This window comes from Python bivittatus, unplaced genomic scaffold, assembly GCF_059951505.1.
Source record: "Python bivittatus isolate LINGU-HERP-01145 unplaced genomic scaffold, Pbiv_v1 ctg000090_np1212, whole genome shotgun sequence".
NCBI classification, from domain to species: Eukaryota; Metazoa; Chordata; class Lepidosauria; order Squamata; family Pythonidae; genus Python; species Python bivittatus.
In genome coordinates this window covers 1,363,518-1,379,913 of record NW_028277046.1, presented here as the reverse complement: position 1 = coordinate 1,379,913, position 16,396 = coordinate 1,363,518, and the positions used below count along the sequence as shown (strand labels likewise).

The 16,396-nt window shown below is 46.9% G+C and overlaps 1 protein-coding gene and 1 long non-coding RNA gene across 4 annotated transcripts in view; one reads left to right on the top strand and one right to left on the bottom strand.

Moving 5' to 3' along the window:
• Window positions 1-951: 951 nt before the first annotated feature.
• Window positions 952-16,373, bottom strand: LOC112541809 (uncharacterized). Of its 3 annotated transcripts, XR_015795468.1 has the most exons (4): window positions 16,166-16,373; window positions 15,834-15,920; window positions 11,038-14,812; window positions 952-6,445 (listed from the first exon to the last, which is right to left on the bottom strand). It is a non-coding gene; the product is annotated as an uncharacterized LOC112541809 (long non-coding RNA). The 3 variants fall into 3 exon arrangements; XR_003085751.2 differs by lacking the exons at window positions 15,834-15,920; window positions 16,166-16,373 and having other exon boundaries at window positions 11,038-13,563; window positions 14,547-15,820; XR_015795467.1 differs by lacking the exons at window positions 15,834-15,920; window positions 16,166-16,373 and having other exon boundaries at window positions 11,038-15,826.
• The window catches only part of PRDM16 (PR/SET domain 16), a 337,046-nt gene continuing 336,830 nt past the window's right edge, over window positions 16,181-16,396 (top strand). Inside the window, exon 1 of the mRNA XM_088136702.1 lies at window positions 16,181-16,196. The gene's annotated coding sequence lies outside the window, so the exon portion shown is untranslated. The remainder of the gene's footprint in view (window positions 16,197-16,396) is intronic.

Here is a 16,396-nt window from a genome sequence, read left to right as displayed (position 1 = left end):
TCGGCATCCCTCAGGAGGTTCTCAGTTTCTGTCCTTCTCCAGTTGGGGGGATGCTGAAATGGCTTTGTGTCTTGAAACTGAATACAAATTGTGCCTTCCTTTTGGAGAAGTGTTTTGTGGTGGAAGGGTTGAAAAAAAGGAGGAGGAGGAGGAGGAGGAGGAAGAGATAGGGAAGGAAAAGGGAGAAGGAGAAGGAGAAGAAGAAAGAGGGTTGGGAGACAAAGGAGAAGACAGCTAAAATAACCCTACAAGAGCAAATATTGTTCTCGGTGAGGTGTGGTGTCCTCCAGTTGTATCAGAAGGTGATGTGGGAGGTGACAATAATTTGCCTTTCCATTCAGGTTTGTATTGTCTTTTCAACTGAACCAAATTTATTCTCCTCAGAGCAAATTAAAGAGAAGGAGAAGGTCAAGAATGCCTCAGCCTCAAAGAGAGTGAAAGTATAAGAAATCCTACAAACCCAGTGTTGTCCTCTTGTCTCCAAATTTGAGTCTGGTGTGAAGTAGAGGAGGGTTCATATTGACTGAACATAGGCAAAATGGCCGTTTATGTTCAGCATGCTAGGCTAGGCTTAAAGAGGATCCATGATTTAGCATGTTGTCAAAACACAGACGCTACTTTCTGTGTTGTGTGAACTGTGATATGCATTTTTTGTCTGGCTTTTGCAAACACAATAGATGAGTTTTGTGAACCTGGCTGAGGGCTCAATGCACCATGTGAACCCAGGAGCTGATTAGAACACCAGACAAAATCTAATTAAGGTTAACACCAAGCAAGTTTGGCTGGTTGTGCAAAGGCAGCCATCAGGTCTTTCACCATGACCTGGACCAGTGTGTTGTGCAAACACTTCAGAGGGTAACTAAATTGTGCTTAGTCCCATAATGTGTCAAAGGGAACATATTTCCAGGCCAGAGTTGCAAGAAACCTGAATATTTCAAATTCCACAAGACAGAACTTTTTTTAAACTTTATTTTTGTAGAGAGGTTCCAGTTTCTGAAAAATCACATAGGTTCCCCACCCCACACAAAACAAAACAGTTATACAACAAAGTGTTGTCAGCCAACTTACATTACATAGTCCTATATTGTTGATTCTTTCTCCTGAAAAACAGGAGTATGGGACAAGGTTGGGGGAGATCTCTCGATTTAATTAATGAAATCTGGAGGTTAAAAAATAGCAAAATAGAAGAGATTTTTCTCTCCTTGGATCCCCCCCCCACATCATGGGGTTCTATGTAATTTATTCACTCCCCACCCTGCCTTTGCTTCATATAGTCAGAAAATAACTCCTAGAAGCAAACAAAATGTTGTTTATTTATTACATTTATATAGCTGCCCATGTTAACTTGTGACTCTGAGTGGTGTGTACAATTAAAAACAAAGCCAAACAATCAACATAATTAAAACAAAACCATTAAAATACAGTTAAAACAGTTAAAAACTATAATAACAAAAAGGCAGGGGAGAGTGCATTCTAAATTTATATCCAGTAAACCATTTAACAGCCTCCATACTTCCATGGGATTCTGTTTATAACAGAATTATAAAGGAAATAATCCGTTTGCATTTTATACCCTTCCTGGATTTTCAGTTTATTTTTTATTTATCCATCACGGTCCTCTCTTTTCTCTTCCTTCTCCTTTTTAAGGATAATTTCACATTACAAAATGTGTAATGTAACCAGCAAAATATTCTGCATATTAAATTGGACATTTGATTTAGATTAAGAACGGTCAACTTCAGCCCCAAACCTGCTCAAATTATTAGTAGTGTCATTTCCCTCCCAACCATGTTTATTCAGGTTGATGTTGAAAACATTGGCTTTTAATTCCCCCTTCTCCCAAAAAGAACATTTCAGTCATATTTTCATAGGTGGGGTGGATTGTGTGCTTCTCTTAGTGACATAGTGGCCAAACACTGTGTGTGTAATTGTTTAGTATTCAGAAACAGGACAGAGATAGGTAGAAAGGTCTTGTGGAAAATCTCCACCCAGTTTGTAGGGAGAGGAACTGAGTGGCTGTTTTTTGTTGGTGTTTTTAATTTTGCCTTCGCATGAAATGCAAGTATGAAAAGCCAAAGGGACTATGGGTGGCTGGAGAGGGAACAGTTGTGTGTTTGTGTGTTTCTGTTCCACATCTTCCCATCCCTCTCCAGCCTCCCTGGCTCCTCTTCTCTCCTGATCGGAAAAAGAAATTCCCTTGGATTGAGGGGAAGGGAGAGAAGCCAGGGAGGCTGAAGATGGCTGGAGAGAGGACGCTTGCTGGGCTTTTATGTTCTACATCTTTTCATTCCACTGAATTCTTCTTGGTTGTCCACGTGGGAAGTAAATACTCCTATGTCTTCCCTTGGATTAAATGGAAATCAGGAAAGCCAGGGAAGTTGCAGATAGTACAGGATTATGAAAAGACAGGAGTCATACCATGCTCCACAGAAGAGAAGAAAATTCTGTTTAGAAAGCAAATTGTCTTTCATCCGATTGAATGAAATCTAGTAGAAAAAAAAACAGAATAATTTTTCTTCCTAGTACTGAAATGAGATATTTTGGGCCACTTTGAACCATCAGTAGAAAAGATTCTGTTTCAGATGCTGGAGATAGGGCCACATCTGCGTCATGTCCCATTTTTATACCCATTTAAGATGAAATGGAATAGGACAGTACCTGCTCTGCTCTATCTGGGCTTAGAAACTAGGCAGGAGTAGGTCTGGTTAGTACTTGGATGGTAGACCACTAGGAAACGTGTAATGGTCTGTGGGAAAGACCTTGGGAGACAGGAGGAAGAGCTGCAGCCTAGACAATGGTCTGATAAATGAACTTTGAGTCAGACAGAGGAGAGGTGGTGAAAGCGTCTCAGCAGGGACCCTCCCTAGTTTTCGGGAGAGTAAAAGGAAAGGGAGGGGCAATATACTTTCAGACTTGCAAGATTCTGTTAATTTAACCTTACAATAAAGATAGAGCTAGAACTCCTGGGTGTGCTTCTTGTCTGGACTACCTTGCAAGGCTAGCATCAATCTTGGAAGCCTGAAAGTACCCCTCCTGTCCCTCACTTTTACTCTCCCCAAAACTAGGGAGGATTCCTTCTGAGACGCTTTCGCCACCTCTCCTTCAGACTCAAATGGAAGTGGCTTTTCTATCCACTTACGAAGCAGGAAGTTGCTTGAGTTCAGCTTTACTTATTATACAAACCTAACCATTGTGATCTGTAAACAACCTTACTACAACCTCAAAAGCCAGTTGATGACTATGTTCTGAGATTGTACTCTACCGTGGCTTAGAGAATAAACCAGTATTGGCTCTGTTACTCAGCTGGTGCCCCAAATCTATTTTCCATTTCACACTAAACTGGAACTAATTTCTTCTGCCTTGATTGGGCTCCCATTGGGAGAAAGGTCAGTATATTAATAACATGAATATCCATTCAAATAATAATTCGATACAACATACGGGTCTCATTCACACAACACACTACACCCCAAACTAGCCTTAATGGTTCTGTTCACAAATCATATTTCTTCCCCCCACAGGCTGAAGCAGATCCTGACCCAACTACACTTTAGCCTAGTCTGGCAGGTTGTTTGAATAGAGGCATGCAGATTAAATACTAGGTTGTATCTGGAATGGATTTGGGGAGGTAGGAAGTCATGGAGAGGAGGAGGCTTGCTTTTGAATGTCCCCCTCCCAGCCCCCCCCAAAAGCTGTCTAACCAACCAACCAACCAACCAACCTTCCTTCCTTCCTTCCTTCCTTCCTTCCTTCCTTCCTTCCCTTTGAATTTATCTTTCCCTCCTTCCTTCCCTTTATATTTACTTTCCTTCCCTTCCTTCCTCTTTTCTTCAGCTGTACAGCAAGGTCTTTCCAGCAAACTATTGGCATGGAAGTAGCTTGGCCAGGAGGGAGGAAATAAAAAATAATACTAAATAGCCATTTGCCTTGGAACAAAAAAAATCTTTGCCTTAACTGAAAGTGGCTATTCTTTGGCATCCGTGCTCCCCCACTTCCTTTGGACCCCCTCCTCCTCCTCCTCCCCCCCCCCCCATGCCCCAGGCTGCTCCTAATCTCTTCCCGGGTGGGGAAATGTTGGGCTACTCATTTTTCTCCCCCATCCCCGGGGAAAAGGTCCTGAACCAATTAATGGCTAATAATTATCCAGGGGTGAAAGCAACGGAAGAGGGCGGGAGTGTGTGGAAATGACGGGGGGGGGGGCTTTGGGAGGAAGGGCCGCCCTAAGTTGGTGGGACCGCCCCGGAATGGAATCCCTCTGTCGCCGGCAGGTGTTAATCCGAATTAAAAAAAAACAGATGCCTGCTCCTTGTTTTAATAACTTGGCTCTTGTGGAGGGGACGGCTCTCTTGGGGCTTGGGACTCAGACATTTTTTCTGCCTTTCGTTCCTTTTTTTCTTTCTTTTTTCCTTCCCTCCTGCTCTTTTCCATTTCCTTTCTTTCAATTCTCTTTTTCTTTCCCTATCTTTTCTTTCGCTTTCCCCTTCCTTCCTTTGATTAAGCATTGAACTTTTCTTCAGAGTTGACTCTACCTTTTAGATCCACCGATCGCTTCCTCCAGAGTAGATCCTCTCGGGCGGTGGTGACCCCCTTTGGATCCGGGGTATTTTTTTATGCAAGAATCATTCTGCGACCCGGGGCGGTGTGTGCGCGCGCCTCTATCCCCCCCCCTTCGGGTCTCTTCCTCCCCCCGCTTTAAACATTTCCCACGTGTTTAAATTCCCTGTCCCGCCTGGGTTCAATAGCTGCGGGTTACTACAATATTTATTAGATTAATTACAAGCAAGCGCGGATATTTCAGCCCTTGGTTTACAAGGAAGCCAGGCTGGTGCCGAGCAACGCTTACTTCTAAGTAAACCATCAAAACCGCTCGGCTATCGGTGTTTGAATTATTCTCATCAATATTAATTAATAATAATCTTAATTCAAATAGAAGGCGGCGATGCCTTGGTTTAATATATTTAAATTAAAATGCCGGGTTTGAAGCAGCGACGCTTTTCCAGCACCGTGCCTTCCCGTTTCCCTCTCCTTTCAACTCTGGATAATCATCTGCTCCGCCATCAGGGGGGAAAAAAAACCCCAAGACAAGCGAAAGAGGCATATATTAGTTATAGCTGTTTCTCTGCCGCCTGGAATACTGTGAAAGGCTGTCATAATATTGCTCGTGGCTGCTTATGTAGCGACCGCGGATGAGCCAAAAATAGTAATTAAGGAAAAGTGCAATTAGGTAACCCGGGCCTGTGGCATCTGCGCCTGGAAGGAAAGAAAGGAGGGGAAACATATAGGGCGGGAAGGGGTGCGTGTGTGAATTTTTGTAGCTGGGGGCAACTGGTTTCAGCACAGGGGATAGGCGTTTAATATGGGTACATTATTGCTATTATGATGATTGCCTTTTAAATTACTCTCTTGGGAATGAACCCGGGGAGAAAGATTTCCCAATCCGGCCTTTAAAACGCCCCATAATGGAAAGCGACGGGGCTTGGAAACTTCCTTGGCCGGTTTGAAACGGAGTCAGACCTGATCCCTGCCCCGCGTCGGGCCCTTCCCGACCCTCGAAGCGACTCTCCAGCTGGGCCTCCGGTCTCCGGCCCGCGATTCCAGTTCAGGTTGGCGTCCAAGCCGAGCGGCCTTCGTGGGCGAAGCTCCTGCGCTGCGCCTTTCCCACCAAAATTTAACATCACTCCAATTTCTCCTGTTTTTCCTGCTGGCGGGGCGGGAGGGGGGAATAGCTGTTTGAGCAGCAAAACTACAGAGACGGACTTACCGGGCTGTTTATTTGCGTTGAACCGAGTCTCCAGATTCTCTTTGAAAACGGGGGTTTGTTCCGTGCATCTGGAGTTAACTCTCTCTCCCCACAACTCCCACCCCATGATCAGATTTATAACGCCCCCCCCCCAAAAAAAACTTTCACCGTCCTTTCCTTGCATATGGGAAAATGCGGAGATCCCAAAAGTGCTATTAATGATGAATAATTGGCATTCTTATGAAAAATAATTAAGAATTATGCTGATGAATGAGGATGTTGCGGCATCAACTTGTTACCACTCTCAACCGTCGGCTTTCGGTTTCAAACACCAGTTTGCAACTTATTGGGTGGATTAAGGCGGCTCTTTTTAAATGGTTAAAAAAAAAAGGGCTCTTTTCTCCCCAGCTCCTAAATAAGGTTCATTCTGCCCCAAAGGGAGATCGACCATTCCGGGGGTCGCCCCTCTGCGGCGTCTTTTCCCTCCTTTTTAACGCTTGTCCGGGAAGAAGGGGCCCGATCCGCGGCTTAGGAGCACGCCTCCCCCTTTGCTTTCGTTTTAAACGCTTCAGAAGAGCCGCAAAGGCCCTTTACTCGCGAGTAGGTTTGGGGAATTCCGGGGGAGCTTCCAGGTCCAGACCCCAAAGGAGACGTCGCGGGCTTCCGTTGAAGGGAGACCCACTGCCAGGGCTTGAGGCTTGCAGCCTGAAAGAGTGAATTAAAAAGCAATCAAAAAACACGCTGGTCGGATTGTTCCCACGTTCAGAGTTGGTGGGCGATTGAAACAAGTACACGGGGCGTACCGGCTGAAGCTCCTGGTTGGACTGAAATCTAGCATGTCTCTGCCACGACCTCCTCTTCTCCTTCTCCTCCTCCTCCTCCTCCATCTCCGCATTATTATTTTTTTTTCTGAATCAGGCACGAGTCCGTTCGCGGGGACTCGTGCAGGCGATAGAAAGCCGGAGTTGGGGTTGGGGTTCTTCTTTAAATGGTGGCTCACCCCGAGGGAGCTAAGCCGAAATCCCACTAGAAAAGTTCGTTCTTTGCTAAAGCGCCCCTCCCTTCCTCCCCCCATCCCCCAAGAAAAACAGCTAACCTAGTTTTACTTTCCCTCAACCGGAGCTGGACTTCTAATATCTACCTATTTAGCTCTGTTTAACCTTCCTTCCCTCCTTCCCGCCATTGATCCTATGCATCTATCCATCCATTCTTCTATCTTCAACCGTTCCATCCATCCACGGAATCGTCCTTTCTTCCATCTGTCTGCCCCTCACTAATTTTTTTTCCCCCTCTCTCTCTTCTCCAGCGTCTTCCCTGTTTTACAAAACTGAAATTTCCCAGGAAAAAGAATTTCGGGGGAGGGGGACGGCCTCACATTCCTCTTCCAGTTTATTAAGCAATCATCATCATCATCATTAGCGCGATGTCTTCTCGTTGGATGTGCTGGAAGGCAGTGGCTGGCTTACAGTCCACTTCGCTTTTGCGCGATCAGCTCCTCCAGGGCAACGAGAAGAGAAAACGAGCTTCTGTGTCGGGGGCATTGGCAGGAGGCCTCCTGATCGAGCCATCCCCGCCCCCCCCATATACCTAAAACTGTTTTAAGACGAAGATGTTGGATTCCGCCGCTCTAGACGCCCGTCTCGCCTCCCTCTCCCGCTTCAGTGAAACTTTATCCCCGGCGATAGCGCGCGGGAACGCTGCTTTGCAAACTCTCCCGTGCGCCTTCCCGAACTAAGCGCCAGATCCCGTCCTCCCGACGCAAACGAAACCCAGGGACCGCGCTTCTTAATCGGGGGCTCTGGCTGCCCAAGGAGGGCCTCGCCTAGCGCTGAACGACGCGCCGCCCGCCTGCCTTCCTTTCGCCGCCGCCTGCGTTAAGCCAGTTTGGAAGGGCGCGCGGTGCGCCCTGCGCCTTGGAGAGCGCGCCCAGCCGCCGGGTGCGGGCGAGGCCCAGTCTGAAAGCAGCGGGCAGACAGTGAAGGGCGTCCGTTTTTTCAGCTGCAAAGGGTTTGTTCCTTTAAAATAAAAGGGGTGGGGGGTGTTCGAACTAACCCCAGTGCAGCCAGCCGTTACGTTTACTCGGGAGGAAGATCCTCTCTAGCCAAGGTGCCTGGTGCCCTCAGGGTAGGACCTGGCAGGAGGACCCCCGCCCCTCCATTAGCAGACTGGGAGGGCTCCAAATCCAGCAGGGCAGTAAACATCTTATCTATCCCCCCAAGAATCCCCCCCCCCCCAATTTAAAATTGCTCAGTAGTTTCACTGTTGGGATAGCGGGCATCCAGTGGACTAGATCCATGATGGGTTTTGCTTGGATCTGGACCTGACAGACAGAGTTGAGGGCTTAAAAAGTCGAGCATCCCCTTAATGCGACGCTTCCCAACCCCCGGGGCAAATTGGTATTAGTTACTTTTTTTTTTCTTTGCACAAAAGGATATTGATTAGTAAGGGCAGACAGAGAAAACAGTCGCTCTGAGCTTTCTATTTCTGAAAGAGGTCAGTTATGATTTTTTCAGGTTTTCGGTCCAGCCTCATCCTGCACACCTTTGCAAGAGATCTGTTACTGGCTTACCTTAAACACACACACAAATAGCTAATATTCTCTCCCCCCCCCCAACATTTCCTGAGAATCTGTAAATAAAACATGTCATGGTGTCCTCATGTAGTCCTCAGTAGTGGGATAAAAACATGCAAGGTGGAAGGCAGCAGTGGAAGAGGGAAAAATGGGTAGCTGGAATTTTAAAAATTAATAATGCATTTTCCCAGGAAAAGACACCACTTTTTACGCTAGGTGGGGTCAAGCTGGTGAACATTTGTCCCACAGTCACCAGAACTCCAACTTGAGACTCCATGGCACATAATTAACTATAGCAGTCGATTCCTGCTCAAGCATATCCCCCCCAAATTTTCTGTAACCCCAAGTTTCTACTTACACATGGGCAATATTCATGTGGCATGTTATAATGGGATCGGGTACAATTCTAGAGGTGGCCAAGGTTGGTGAGTGTGACACCTGATTTGTGTGTGTGGCTTTGTGTATTGGATGAACCCAGCTCACAAGGTTCATTAACCCCAGAAAAGGGTTAAAGAGTCAGTAATCAGGCTAAAGGTGTTGGGTGAATGCAGAAACAGCCAACCCCACTTGAGTGTTCCCTGTTTTATGACTAAACTAACATGTGGCTAGTTTATTAATGAATGTATCCTATGTACTCAGAAAATTGGCTGAATTCCACAAACCATGGTTAAGTTAACCACAGGCACCAAGGCATTTAATCCGGTTACAGTAGTTAGAAATCTAGCAACTGCATTCCTGCACCATACTAAGTAAACCTGGCTCCTTGGATTTGAACCTTTGTTAATTATTGACACTTAGCAGGGCATAGAAACCCAGGCAGTTAATTGAATCAGCCAGAGTTAAGTCTACCAGCTTGTCATATGAACTCAGCCACTGTGGTTTGGAAACCAGGATTTATGGTCTAACTTTCTGCAAGGCCAGCTGGGCACTTGTGGCATGTCCAATGAACCATGGTTAAGAAGCTAAGAGCTTCAGGTCTTGTTTGACCCCAGACAGTACTGGAGGTTGTGGGGAAAATAATTTGTGTTCTTTTTTTATGATACAAGCACCCTGGAAGTTGTCCAGGAGCACAGTTCCCATCATGCTGCATCGTGGGCCATGTTGACTGGGGCTTATGGGAATTGTAGTCCGGATCTATTTTCTTCAGAGTAAAGACAGCCCCCCCCCCTTTTATGCTTGTGGTGCACAGACAGACACAAGTTCAGTCGGCCATTCTTATTGCATTGCTCCTGTTGCTAATCTAAAACAGACTTGGGTATTTGCTGTATAGTGTCTTTTTAATGTTTTTCTTAAAAGCAAACAAGAATTTAAATGGCAAGACCGGGTTCCAATAAATCTAACAATCTTACAAAGCTGCTCTTTGTGTTGGGAGGTGCATTAAACATATTGTGCTGAAGACTGCTAGATGGCGTCCCATTTGCCCAGAAGCTGCGATCCACGACACGCTTCAGCCCAAGTAGTAAAAGAGAAGCAGCTCTGAGAATCCCAGACTACAACTCCCATCAACCTCAAACAGCATCGTGTTGTGAGTGAATGTAATAGAGGGCCCTTCCAAAAATCATGAGTTAGGGTTACTTCTGTGTAAACGTGCTTGGTGGCCAGCAGCGTCTTCATCGAATTAATGTCTGGGTCACTTTTAAAACTGAGGATTTTGCCCAGTGCCAATAATGAAGGCTTCATCTACTCTAGAATAAAAATTAAACACAGAGGCAAACAAACAACAACAATTTATATTAAAAACCTCTGTTACTTGAGCTTTCTCTCTTCAGTTAGGGTTTCCCTTTTGCACTGACAGGGTGGAAATCTACAGAAATTCCCCTCCCCTCCCTTCCCACCCTCCAATGCGCTAAGAAAAATGGGAGATTTTTAATTCATACAAAAGGGGAATGATTTGTTTTTTTACAGAGAGTTACATTCTCCAGTTAAAGATGTACTTTCTGATTCCCCTTGCCAGATGCTAATGCTAATGCTAATGCTAATGCTAATAATAATAATAATAATAATAATTTCCTTTTAAAAGAAGGAGATAAAGAAAATGGATTGGTAGAAATGGACAATTTGGGAGGAGGGGGAAGATTTACCCACTAGAACCTGCCTGATACATTTTAAAGAACTACGTTTGATGAAAATACGAGGGGATGAGTTCTTTATGCGATGAGCTTTCTGATTTTGACCTACAAGGGTTTTACACCAGGGCCAACTTCACACAACACGCTATGCCCGAATGTGCTTCAGTTTGGGTTCAGTGTGTTGTGTGAATCCGTTCACTATAGTTTCTAAAGCCAGCTTTGTAACTTAGCGTGAAGTGGAAACCTAGCCAGTGGTGGTTTGACTAAACCACAGTTACAAGGAGAACACAGGATGGTGGGTGAACTGGGTGTCAGTTAAACATTTTGCTCCACTTTTATATTTTTTCAAATCCCTGGATTGTCTTGTCTCCTTTCTCTCTCCATTATTCCCTCATTAAACTAAACTCTCAGAGGCTGCACACAGCTGTTGGGTTCACACGTTCAACTCTACACCCAGGTTAACAAAGCACAGGGGCGGTGTTCACAGAACACGCACCACCCAGCCCAAAAGACCACATTCATGGCTTAACGGGATGGCCTTGTTGACAGAGTTTCCCCCAAAACTCTGAACCTCGAATGATCCAACACCTTTTTCCCCCTACTCGAGAGTGGTGGGTGAACCCGGGTCTGGCTCCCTTCACCTGAAGTTTACTCACCCCAGTTTCCAGGATCTGCACAGTGCACTTGAACTGGGGCTACATTGCCCTAGGGCGAGGTGGGCTGGTGTGTCATGCGAATGCATCCAGGTGTTGCCTCTCTGCTCAGGCTCCCCGCACACATCCAGAACCGGCCTCTGAACTCTGGAGATTAAGTTACCTGGTAGAGGATGGAGCTGAGACACAATGGAAAAGAAAATAAGGGTGGGGCGGGGGAGAGAAACATCAAAGCAGAAAAACCGTGGGTCCAATTCACCCGCGTTTATTTCAAAACAGAGGCCGGATGACAGAGGCAACCGGATTCTACTCTGGTTGGAAATGTCCAACACCAACATTGGTTCTGCACCTAGCAGGTTAACAAGCTGAGGTCCTAGTTGGGATTTTCTTCCTGAATGAACATAAGGCGGTTCCCCTTTCTCTTCTTGTTGTTATGGCAACCCTGTGAGGTAGGCCAGTCACACCAAGGAGGAGCGACCTATGGCCGAACCTATGACCCCCAGCCTTCTCCCAGCTGCATCTGGACAATCTCCAACTGCGTTGAATAATCCCCCCATATCCCACGCTGCCAGTGAGGGACCCCTTGGGGAAAGGCTGCTTTAGGGGGAACCTGCAACTCCTCCAGACAACTCCTACCCTCCTAAGGCTGGCTAGAAATCACACTTGTGTCTTAGGGCTGTGTTCCCACAACCAGTTAAACCCAGAGGCTTGCCTGTGGCTTAACGGCAGTGCTTCATCCCATGTGGCAGAGCGTGGGGTGGGAATTGCGGTGCAGTGGGGACAGGAAGGCATGGTGAACTCAGGCTGGCTTAGCTTGTTGTGAGAACGCAGCTCTTGCCTTGCGGGGAAAGGCGGGGGGAGGAGGAGGAGGCAGCCCCCGTGGAACAAGCAAAAAGTTTGCCTCCTATGCATGAATAATCCTGAGCTCTTATTGATAGCAATGCTATTACTATTAGCAGTAAAGGCTCCCAATCAATAAATAATATGAATATTCATGGTAATCCTATGTGCTGCTTTGGAAGGGGCAGGAGAGAGGATGCTGGATTCGGGCACTCCCATTTCTCCCCCTCTCCCCTTTCAAACAGGCCACCCTACCTTACAGAGCCGCTTCGAGTTTGCATTCCCACGGCACTCTGAGCCCCAAGCGAGCCAATCCCATTTTAGCCTTGCTGGACAGGGGGGATGATCAGTTTAGGGCTCCCTGGCTTGGTGGAGTCCAGAAAATGGGAAGAAAAGCAGAGAGGAAACCCTGAGGGTGCCAACGGTTGGTCATTTTAGCTTTGCAAAACCGCCTTTCCTCTCTCGATTCAACAGCCGTGCTCGGGTGTACCTGGAGGTTAATTAATTAATTCTGTGTGGCTAGATTTATATCCCGCCTTTGATTTAGGCGTTTAAAGCGGTTTATGCAGCGCTCCCTTCCCCTAATCCAACACCCAAGTGGCTCTCGTGGACCTTCAGAAGCCGGTGTGTGTCTCAAACCCGCAACCCAGAGATTCCTTTCCCCCCAAACAACCCGCAGGGAGTCCCGCGGATCTCCTCCAACAGTTAATGCCTTTCCCATTCTCAGCCTTCGTTTCTATCTTTTTCAATCGCGAACGTGGGACATCAGGCCAGCCGGCGCCCAAGTGTGCAAGGATTATTGTTTGGGGAATGGCCGTTCTCTCGGTTGGTGAATTTGATGTACACCCCGCCGTAAAATACACAGCGGTTCGCTTCACGCGAAGATGGTTTCCCACCAGGCCTGTGATGCCCGAAGAAAGCGACCATCTCCCGGCTTCACGCGATCGCCTGGTTCACAAGAGGTGCTGGAATAAGGGCTGGGGTTCCCCCACCGCCTGAGTCGCGAACGACCCAACCTCACTTTAGCCTGAAGTAACATGTCGTGAGAACCCAACCGTGATGCAGTGGTGAGCAGAAAGCAAACGTTGCTTTGCCCAGCTCCCAAGTTCTTACAGGAGTGAAGATCCTAACTACTCTTCCTCGCAAGCAAATCACGTTCGCCTCGGACAGGCCGTTTATTCCCCAGGTTTACTCAGAAGGAAATGCCCGCAACGAACAGAGGGATCGGGGCTTGGGCTAAAACAAGCGATTCGCCTTCACGGGATTTTGTTCCTAGCAAATGGAATGGAGGGGAAGGAAAGATACATTAAATAGCCGCGTTCACACGACTTTAATCTGGTCCCCGCATTAACCCATTTTTTAGGCTTCTTTGAAGCGTAGATTAACCAGACGAGTGGGCTTTCCACTGCGCGCTAAGCTGCCCAACCGCTCTCCTTGTCTAACTGAAATTACACCCCATCAGATTTAGCAAGTCGTGTGAATGCATCTTCTAAGATTGTCATTGACCGGTTAAATGCGTCCTCGGAACCCAGGCACAGCAGAGAAATCAGGAGGAGTCCTCGTCTGCCCTTGCCGAGATATTTTCGTTTGAAGAAAATGAGCTTTCTTTCTAATCGTTGGCTTCCTTCACTCTCCCCGGATCGAAAAATTGCCTTCCATGTCCAAGGCGTTTTGTTTCTAATCCTTTCTCTACTTGAAAAAAATAAATAAAATTAGGGTTGAAATCCAAATTAACACCTTCTAGAGGAAATAGTCAGGATGGGCCTTTTTCCTGCTCCTTCTCGGTTTTTATTTCAAAAGCGAAAGTCCCTTTATGAACGGCAGGTTAGAAGCCCAGTTTGGTGTCTAGCTGGTTTTCCTTTACAGTCTCCTTCTTTTAAAGCCATTCTGCATTCCCAATTTTGTGGAAAATGTGTGAAAATGGACTTGCGTGTGCAGAAAGAGAAATCTTGAATGATTTTAAAAAGAAAGGCTTGCGGTCGCAATCCGGGCGAGGCAGGGTTGGAAATTAAAGCGTGCGACACCTCCCCCCCCCCCCGCCCCGATTGTAATTAAATCTGTGTAGTTAGGGTTGGGGACTGAGGGGCCGTTGAAAGCCAAACTTTAAAAGAGGATAAAAGAAATCCAAAGAGGAACGTCTGTTCTTGGTCGTACTGTAATTCCTCCCAAAGACCTCTCAAGTGCTCAGCGCTCAAGTGTTTACATATTGAATACACACACACATATAATGGGATACATGCATTTGGAATGAATATACGCCTACAGATATGTGTGTCTATACACACAATATCTATGGGACATGACTAAAGCACTGTAAAAGCGAAAGTCCTCTACCATTTGCAATAAAATGTTAATTTTTATTATTAATTTTTAATAGGAAAATCTCACCTTTTTATTTCCACCAAACCCATCTTTTTCTTTTCCCCTTTCCTTTCTACCTGCTTCTCGCCCCCTATTATTTTTAGAGTGGGAACGCCCCTGGTCCTCCCTTCACTCGCTTTTTTTTTTTTTTTTTAAATCTGGTTTATTTATTGAAAGCATCTGAGACTGGTTTTCTTCTGGGTCCCCCCCCCTTAATCCCCGCACAAAGCTTCCGTCCCCGTCAACATCGTTTCACGCCACTTGAATTCCCCAAAGGACACCATTAATTAGTAAACAATAATTAATAATACCAGCCCAGCACTTTTCCTCTGCTGGGTTCCACCTTCTCTCTATATCCGGGGTCACTTGATAAATTTAGGGGCTCCTTCCCTTTTCCAAATGCCTCCACTCTTCTTTCCCCCCTCGATCTTGGTTAGTTTCCCCTTCTGGAATGATAGCTAAATATCCGATTTTCTTTTCCTTAGAAAAACAAAGAAAGAAAGGATAATTTAATCCAAACGCCGATTTGAAACCGATACTTACCCGCCTGGTTCCTGTTCAAGCCATTTTCCTGAACCTGTTAACAAAAGAGGAGTGAAAAAAGCAGAGGCCAAAATTTAAGGAGAAAGCACGGTGGAAAATTAGCTGGGGGAAAATGGAAGAAAAGGCCGGGAGACGTAAAGTTGGGGTGTGCGTGAAATAGTACTAGTAGTAGTAATAATAATAATAATACAACAACAACCTGGGAAGCTTGCCGCACAGGTAACTCCTTAAACATTGAAGAGGAAAAAATCAATTTTTTTTCTTCTCTCCTTGAATCTCTTTCCAAACAGAGGGGAACCCCAAAAGACGCATCGTGTTTTAAAATTCGACTCCCCGCAGGGGTAACTTGCACAAAATATTATGTCTCCCTCTCTATATATCAGATTGCATCGCGACCCACTCCCTGCAATTCGTTAAGGAAAAAGGAGCGGGCAGTTCGCTACTTCGAACCGGGGAGGCGCGTGCCGGCGGCGGCGAAAAAAATCCCACCTCCCCCCGTTTGGTCCGGCTTAAGGGTCGCTCCCGAGTCGACCTGGGGAGGGCTCCGCGATCCGTCCACATCAAACGCGGAGGAGGAGGGAAAAACGGGAATTAAAAGGTCTCTCCAGCCAGCATGCGCTTTCTTATTGGGGGGAGAGGAAAGGCACCCCCCCGACGCCGTCGCACATAGGCCTCGCAGGACCGGGGGGGGGGCGGCTGAGATGCACGCGGCAGAATTCGGTCCGCAAGCCCCCCTCCTTTGAAAGGCACTTAAAGTTAGGACCCGCGCGTTTTTACGCAGCAGCGCAAAGCGAGGAAAAGCGGCCGGCGTCCATCCCAGCCCGGCAGGAAGCAGAGCTTCGCTTCGGGCCCCCGATCCGCCGCGGCCGCGATGTTAAAACGCGTTTACTCCCGGGGAAGCCCCGTTCGTTCCCATGCGCCCGCCAAGGCAGCCGCGTCCCGCCTCCCGGGCTGGCTCTAAAACAAACCCCAATTGCAGGAATAAACAGTAACAGTAACAATAACAATAATAATAATAATAAGCCACAGCAGCAAGAATAACGTAAAGTGCTTACTTCTAAATAGATCCGGGTTGGTCCCGCCTTGCCAAGGTCGCGCTCCTTCCTGGGCCAGCCCTGCCAAGTTCAGCCGGGCGGGGGAGGCTTTACTCGCGAGTAGGCGCGGAGGGGATCGGGTCGGGCGCAGGGAGGCCGAAACCGGGAGGGAGAGCCAATCATGAGGATCCACAATAATTATTGTTTAATTTGCCAAGTGCCACGTGCAATTATCCAATTTCAAGCCTCTGCCCCCCCCCCCCACATAGCTTTGCAACCGTTTATCTGAATGAGTGTGCGATATATATATATATATATATATATATATATATATATATATATATTAAAGTCACCTCTTCCTAGATGTTCGCCGCTTCTTGGAAAGTATGTCCATCCTCGGGCGAAAGGGCAGCGTGGAAAGGGTTAGAAAGGAGCGGGAGGGAAAAAAAGAGGGTTTTCTTAAAGGAGCAGATCCGGGGGAGAAAACGGGGGGGGGGGATAAGTGATCGGGAGGAAGAGGATAGGACGGGCGAGGGGAGAGAGAAGGAAGAGGGGAAAAAATCCACCTCTCTCTCTCTCTCTCT